This window comes from Abramis brama (assembly GCF_963993115.1).
Source record: "Abramis brama genome assembly, chromosome: 20".
NCBI classification, from domain to species: domain Eukaryota; kingdom Metazoa; phylum Chordata; class Actinopteri; order Cypriniformes; family Leuciscidae; genus Abramis; species Abramis brama.
The window spans coordinates 22,434,077-22,441,906 of record NC_139982.1 but is presented as its reverse complement, the minus strand read 5'-3'; the positions used below and the strand labels follow the sequence as shown (position 1 = coordinate 22,441,906).

The following is a 7,830-nucleotide window of genomic DNA, read 5'->3' as shown; positions in this document are numbered from 1 at the left end:
CCAGTGAACTCCACAGACTCTCGTCGAGTTGACGGCATCTCATTCTGCACACAGTGATACTGCCTGATGGTTGATGATGGTTTTAGCGGGCGAACGATACGGGATGACCTTAAATAAGGTAGAAACATCTTCAAGACTAAAATCGCTGTTCTTTGTGAAATCCTGCTTTATAGCTGTCAATGTTCTCTCTCATGAGCTTGTTCACACTGGAGCGCAATAGCACAGTGATATTCACTCGAAATAGCAGAGTCTATGACGTCACATTGTGCTGACATTCTATGACGTCACTATATGCTCGTAGCGTCGGAATAGTAGCCTACGTTGCTCTTTGGTATTTGGGTTTAAAAAATGCTTATACATAAACAAGTAGCCTAACATTTCTTGTATATAAATTGGTGTATATAAATCATCTTTATTTACCTAATTCACTATAGTAATATTTTTGTCATTATTTTTAAGTTTGATTTATGTGTTAATCTAACTAATTATTGAAAAATACCCATTTTGACATGCTTTTATTACTTCTTTTCAAATGAAAGTGCTTTATTTTAATTTTATTTTTTAACTATAACTGTTTACATGCCCCATTTTGACAATGGGGTTGCAAAAATGGAAGTGGTGGATTTACTTCATTCTTACCTTATTGAGGAGTTGATTAAATTTGCTAACATTTGCTATTATTGTGTAATCAATAATAATGTTTAATAAAATATATTTGTACTCCTAAAACCATGTTTTTGTTCAGTTTGAATTCATTTGTCATTAATCGAGAGTTACAATCAATAAGCTGTAGAAAGTTATTTTTTAATCTTATGCTGTTGACTTTATGAAAGTCATGAACATGCACCACACATTCATTAATACAATCTGAGCATTTCTGCATTTTAGTTCCACTTGCAAGCTCGTATGTTTGTTCTCAACATACAATTGAGATTGCAGGAATTGTTTTAGACTATATCAGTAACATTAATACTTAATCCACATTATTCTTGAACATTCCTCAAAGTAATTACAAACTAAAGAGACCATATTAATAACAGTAACACACAACAATGTAAAATAAGGAAATCAAGAACACTTTATCTGACAGCCAACATTCTTCTCTTCAGATCTCTTCAGGTTTGACCTGAGGCAAAATAGTGAGTGGGAAATGGCCCTCTGTGTAGAAGAATGGAAAGACCATCTCAGTGAAATTGTGTGTGAAGGTGTGATAGACAGTCTCACTGAGGCGATCTAAGAATGACAGCTGTCCTGCACTCATGTCCAGTTTCACCCTCACTATTGCAGGTTTCTCAAATCCAAGTAGTGGGACGTGCGACTCCAGAGGATCTGTGACACTAAGATTTTCCCCTTCATGTCCGATACACCAGACTCCACTGGGCAAGCCGTTGGTTCCTTGAAATAACCACATTATTAAATTTTCAGATGATACGGCCATACTTAGTCTACTTACAAAAAGTTCAGACATTTCTATCTATAAACAGGAGATAGAGGAGGTAGTGAAGTGGTGCAACAGGCATAACTTGCTCTTTAATGTAAATAAAACCAAAGAAATGATTTTTGACCCCAGGTCTAGGAGATCACACTTCAAATTGAAGGTGTACTCGTTGAGCAGGTAACAACATATAAGAGTTCATGGAGTGGACAAGGACATCATGTTACTGTTTTACAAGGCAGCCATTGAATCTATTGTTCGGTATGGTATTGTGGCTTGGTTTGGTAACCTGTCCGTTAAATTAAAATCACAGCTCCAAAAATGTATAAAAAGGGCAGGGAAAATAATTGGCCAAACCTACTACTCTACAGAAGCTTTTCGAGGAGGTGGTGAGGAAACAGGGTTTCAAAATCACCAACGACCCAAAGTTTAGTGAGTATGAGCTGATGCCTTCAGGCAGAAGGTACAGGTTAGCAAACTGCAAGCTTAACAGGTATAAATTCTCATTTGTGCCGCTTTCAATCAAGTTAATGAATAATAACAGATAAGGTGTGTGTGTGTGTATTAGCTGCAGTGATGTATGTGTGACAAATACTACTAAATAAGACTTCTGGTACTAACATTATGGTTATAGGTTGTGTAATGATAGGGCACTGGTGCAATATTATGTATGTGGACGGTATCCAGGACGGTAAGCACACAGGGACAATGATCAAATCTCTCCAGGTTATTGGGAATCTCCTCTCGTATTTATGCCTCACACTCATCAGATCAGCAGATACTATCAGGTCAAAGTTGGCTGTGTTAGGGTCCAGAAACACAGGATCTATCGAGAGAGAGAGAGATAGTTTAAAAACAGAAATGACATGGATTGAAAAGAAAGGTTGAATTTTGTGCATTTATTAGTGTTTGAATTGTTACATGGATTGACTCACTGTAACTGACAGATCGTCTGACTTTCCTCCAAACATTGAGATTAAAGTTGCCTACAAACTTGACACAGTCAATACGATTTCCTGGAGTCATCTCTGGATCCTGGAATTCGCACTGGGCTCTGGGAAAACATTCAGCGGCGAGCACTGATTTGATCAATTTTAAATTTTCATCTATAGTTAGAGGAGAAACTATGGAAGCTTGTTTCATCCAACGGAAAAGTCTATATCTCACAATTCCTAGAAACAAGTCAGAATTGCAAGTTATAATCTTCTGAGATAAAGTCACAATTAACTTTTTTTAATTGTGAGATCATTATATTTAACAATTCTGAGATAAATAGATATATAATATCAGAATTGTGAGTTATAAACTTAGAATTTTGAAAAATAAAATCAGAATTACGAGTTTATATCTCGCAATTCTTATTTTTTCTCAGAATTGTGAGATATAAACTTGTAATAGTGAGAAAAAAAGTCAATTGTGAGATTAAAAATCCCAATTACCTTTTTTATTCCATGATGGAAACTAGCTTCCATAAGAAATTCTGCTTACCTCATCATTGTGTCCTTGAAGTTCTATTGAAAATGTAGGAAACAGTCAGGAACAGATTTTAGTTTTTTTTTCTTCTTCAAGTTAATACATCATTTTAAGGTTAGAATGTATAGAAAATAGTTTTTTAAATTATTGTTAATAGTAAATATTAACATTGTTGTTATTAATTGTCTAATGTACTTTTCAAGTTGTTTATACTGTAAAAATTATGTTTGTGGGAGGAGGGTGTAAAATGGCTAACCTGAATTCTTCATCGATCTTCTGACTTTTATCTTTCAGACTTTCCAGTTTTAGTTCATTAAGCCTGGCATTTTCTTCATCATCCAAAAGCTGCACAAAAAATTACTTGTCACCCATTATCAAAGTCACCATGAAATCAAACCTGACAATTAAAAAAAAAAAAATTATGGGATATTGTATTTATCGTAAATGATTTATCCGTGCAGATCATCATTTATTTTTAATTCACTTGCCCTCATAATCTTTAATCAAAATAACTTCCCCTCCCTCTTGCAGTGACATCTCTTCTCTTCTCTGATGATGTGTTTACTGGCGCGAGGGCGGGGCAACCTGTCACTCACATGAGATAGACCAATAGCAAACCACAACCATCTAATCAATTCCCCATGGACAAAATCAAGTCCCACCGTACATTTTTTTTTCTTGTTCATGGAGCCGTTTCACTCGGATATACATCACAGAAAAAAAAAGAAAAAAAAATACTATCGCAACTTCCGTTTCATGCCGACTTTAATTTATTACCCAGAGTCCAATAATAGTGGTGCTCCAAAAATAACACAATCTCATGGCAATTTGTAATTATTTTACATTTTGATGAATTCGTGGCTAATTCATATGGATCTGTATGATCTCATTTGTATGTTTTTGTATGATCTATTCTACCTCTGCCTCAGTGATGGCTATGTTTAGGGGTGGATCACATGAGGTTGCTGTAGAGCAGAATTTGACTGGTTATGTGATCTAAAATCATTTAAAAATCCAAAAACATTTCCCTACACAGATTACATAATTGAAAGTGACTTTTGTGTGAGCTGTGCTTCATGCATTGCTACACTGTTGACAATAGACTATAATCCTTTTTTTTGTAAGGCTTTTTTGTAAACTTCACACAGCTCCTCTAGCCTGTGATCCAGGAATGGATAGGACAGGTTTCTCAGAGCCAAGTTAAGGGAAGGATTATTAGCAGATATTTATCTGCACAGTGGACACTGTCTCGAGACACTTACTCTCCAGTACTGCTCAATACAGTCTTTGCAGCCACTGTGGCCGCACGGAAGCACCACTGGGTGATCGGAAAAAACGGGACACATAAAGTCTGCATCGCAAAACGGACGTTTCGACGCCATCTCTTGCACTTAACCCCTAACCCACTCGTTCACTTCAGAGCCGTGGTTCACTTCAATCAATTCCCTCACGTCACTGACGTATGAACTACAGTCCGCTTTGAAGAATGAACAGCGATATCCGATTCTTTTCAGTGTTTCGAATCAACCCTTTTACTAATGCTGCGTTCCAGTCAGTGGCGGACGGTTCTACATTGAATTACACCCTGGGCGACACACCCTTCGAGCGCCCCCCCCCAATATATTTTTTCTTACCCCATTGCCAGATCATGTTTTGCTTGTTTTAAGCAAAAACTCAATTTTTATTTATTTCCCCAGAAAACAAAACTTAATATCTTATGTCATTTTACTACTTTAGTAAAATAACGTTATGCCTCTTTAAGAAATGTTTGATATTTGGACTGGAAACAAGACAAAAATAAGAAAAGCATTTTTGCAGTGTAATACTGAACTTGTAACTGTTTTGTTGCAAAGAACAATATTATGGTAGATCTCGTGTTTGAGTTAAAACCTTATTGTTAAGCATAGCAAGAATCATAGCAAAAAGGCAAACAAATAAGAGTTATACCCACCAATTAATATTGCCCCTTCATTCATGACATCATGGATACCGTAATCATACAGAGAAAACATAGTTGCATTGCATACCTTTATCTTTCGCTCGTATCTAAATTGGGCACCCGATGGCTTTGACCTTTCTTGTCCATCTCTTATTTGGCACTCGACATCGACAATCAACAGATTTCCCCTGATCCCCCCATACCCACTGTCACTCACGAGTCACGACCAGAAGTCAAGACTAAACCAATTCACCTTGGTGGTGGTGACCGACCAAGTAATCGTTTTGTATTACCTATTTTTATTAGCCATTCAGACCATTCAGAAAAACAAAAATGTGCAGAAAATATAGAGGCCTGTATAATATTATGAATGAAATGTGCGTTATTTGGAAGAAAGTCGAGGTGTGACTGACTTCGATAACTATATGGATCCCCCGTCGTCGTCGTCCCCCCCCCCCCCCCCCCCCCCCAGCTGTGGAGTTGATTTATTATTTACATTTGTTTTCCCTTTAAGAATTTGTTTAATGCAGCATCCAAATGTATATATGGTGTTTGGGTTGTTTTCAATTAAAAAAAATTGAATTAATATATCATAGAGTTGTTTGTTGTGGTGGTGATTAGACGAGACATGTGGTGACGTCACAATCGTACTGCATTGTGGGACATATAGGTGCCTGAAGTGTACATATGAAGTAGACTCGCTCCCTCGGTCAAAATCGAGGGAACGAGGGTCTGTCCATCTAAACCATAGATCTAAACTTCCCTCGTCCACTTCACGAAGTGGAACGCACTTCAAAATGGCGGCGGGGATTCCCTCGAGGGGAAGTGCTTAGGGAAGTTCGCAAGTGCGTGTCTAAAAAACCGCAAAAGATCAATTCACCGACTCATTTAATCATAACAATTTCATTCGATTCGTTATGAGTCTATTTATTCACAAACTGAACAGGGACATATGAAAACAATTATAAAGTAAAACTCTTATTAATAATAATAATAAAAATTATAAAAAAAATATTTGCCGCATCAGTATGTCATGGACTACGTGATTTTTTTATTTTTATATTGAAAACATTATGTAAACAGTCACAATGTAAAACGAATAAACAAAAAGAAAGACAGGGGGTCATGGACTACGTGATGATGTAATTGGGCTTGGGGGCGTGACGTCACGGCAAGAATACGTACGTTTTCTAGTTTAATCATTTAAAGTTATTCCCTGGATCATTTATTTGGTTAATTTGTGTTATTTTTTGTTTATTTACTTTGATGCTACTATTATTTTAACAGTAGTGTACTGTAATATACTGTGTATGTTTTTATGTAAGTGTTCTTGTTCTGTAATAAAAAAGGGAAAAGGAGAAAATAATTCAAAAGAACAGAAAACATTTGGACAGCAGAGCATCAAAGGCAGATACATAGACAGACATACAATAATTTAACTTTAATTATGTGTCAATTTTACAATAGCCATGCCATTCCAATCACTCACTGTTGACCTACAGTACTATTATTTACAGTTATTGAATTATTTACAGAGTAGTAGTTCTCAGGCCATAAAACTTTTAGCTGCTTAGAACATACTAAACATATTAAACATTCTGCAACAGCAATATAATACAATAAAATAAACAGATTCAGCATTTAACACAAGTAAAAATAAATAAATACTAAAAATAAATAAAGCTTGTACATAATATTCAGCTGCTAGCTCTAAAGTATTTATTCTATTTTACATGTGACTGTCCAACAAGCATCACTAACTACCCAGCGTTTGCTGTATACTTGTACATCAAGGAAAACAAGTCATCAGAGAAAGTTTATTTAAAAAAGGCAGTTTTCATTTTCAAACCTTCTGCCTATCTGGTCTTGGTTCTGAAAAGCTGTTAACCATTTGATTTGATTTTGTTAAATGAACAAAGAAACCATGCAGGCTCAGTTCTCCCCTGGCCAGATAAAGAACATGGTGTGGTTTAATTCCAGGCTGCATCACAAGTCAAACTGTGGATTGATATCATTCAGAATATTTCATCCAGTTCTGTCTGCTTGAAGATCGGGATAGTAGGCCTACATGACGCCAGCATTTGGTGGGAGCCTGGGAGGGAGTTGAAGCTGCCATTGGGTCTGTGCAGAGGACTTGTCTGGGTCTTGTGGTCGTCTATGCGTCCAAAGTGCAAATCCTGGAACACAAATTTGTTTGTGGTTGTCTTGATTCAAAAGCTTAATTTCAATACTTTAACATAGTACGTAGTAGTTAAAAATAAGCGTTTTTACCTTAAATCAAGACATATTTGGCACGTCTGCTGACCGACAGAAACGTGTGTTCCACTTTTCTCCATTTTTTTTCATGTTGGATACACACCCACATTTTTTCGGCACTGACGCTGCTCCCTCTGGCAGCCGCAGCTCACCGCGGGATATTGGTGCTCACCGCGGGACAGTGCTCGCCGCGGTACAGTTGTTCCAGCTGCTCGCCGCGGGCCAGGACCTTTCACTGCAGTGCAGCTCGCTGGCGCTCTGAATGCTGCTCATCCGCTATTCTGCACATCACTGCCCGCACTGATTCACTCACTGGCGGAAAATCGGCCACAGCCAGGAGTCTTACTGGCTTTTGTGGTTGGTCTTTACATGGCTGCTTCTTTTTAGAGCCGCTTTTCTTTTGTATTGGACGAAGAGGGCTCTGCTTTTCTTCACTGACTAGTTTCCTCACACTGCTCCGGTTCACAAGTGCTATCCGGCCAATCACAAGCTGTGGGAGACGAGCAGGAGCAGGAGCAGGAGCAGCAGGAGCAGGAGCAGGAGCAGGAGTAGGAGCAGCAGCAGGAGGAGCAGGAGTAGGAGTAGGAGGAGCAGGAGCAGGGGGTCGTAGAGGAGCTCGACCTGTCACGACTCGGGGCTTGTGCGTCTTGAAAGCTGCCGCACCGGCCAGTGGAGGCAGAGTCAGGACTGGAGATTTGTTCATTTCACAGTGTGGCCTTTTAGTTGT

The 7,830-nt window shown here is 38.0% G+C and overlaps 1 long non-coding RNA gene across 1 annotated transcript; it reads right to left on the bottom strand.

Annotated features, from left to right (window-relative positions):
- Positions 1–1,055: 1,055 nt before the first annotated feature.
- LOC311071051 lies at positions 1,056–2,507 on the bottom strand. Its single transcript, XR_014603737.1, has 3 exons — positions 2,371–2,507; positions 2,057–2,261; positions 1,056–1,395 (listed from the first exon to the last, which is right to left on the bottom strand). It is a non-coding gene; the product is annotated as an uncharacterized lncRNA (long non-coding RNA).
- Between the last annotated feature and the right edge of the window lie 5,323 nt (positions 2,508–7,830).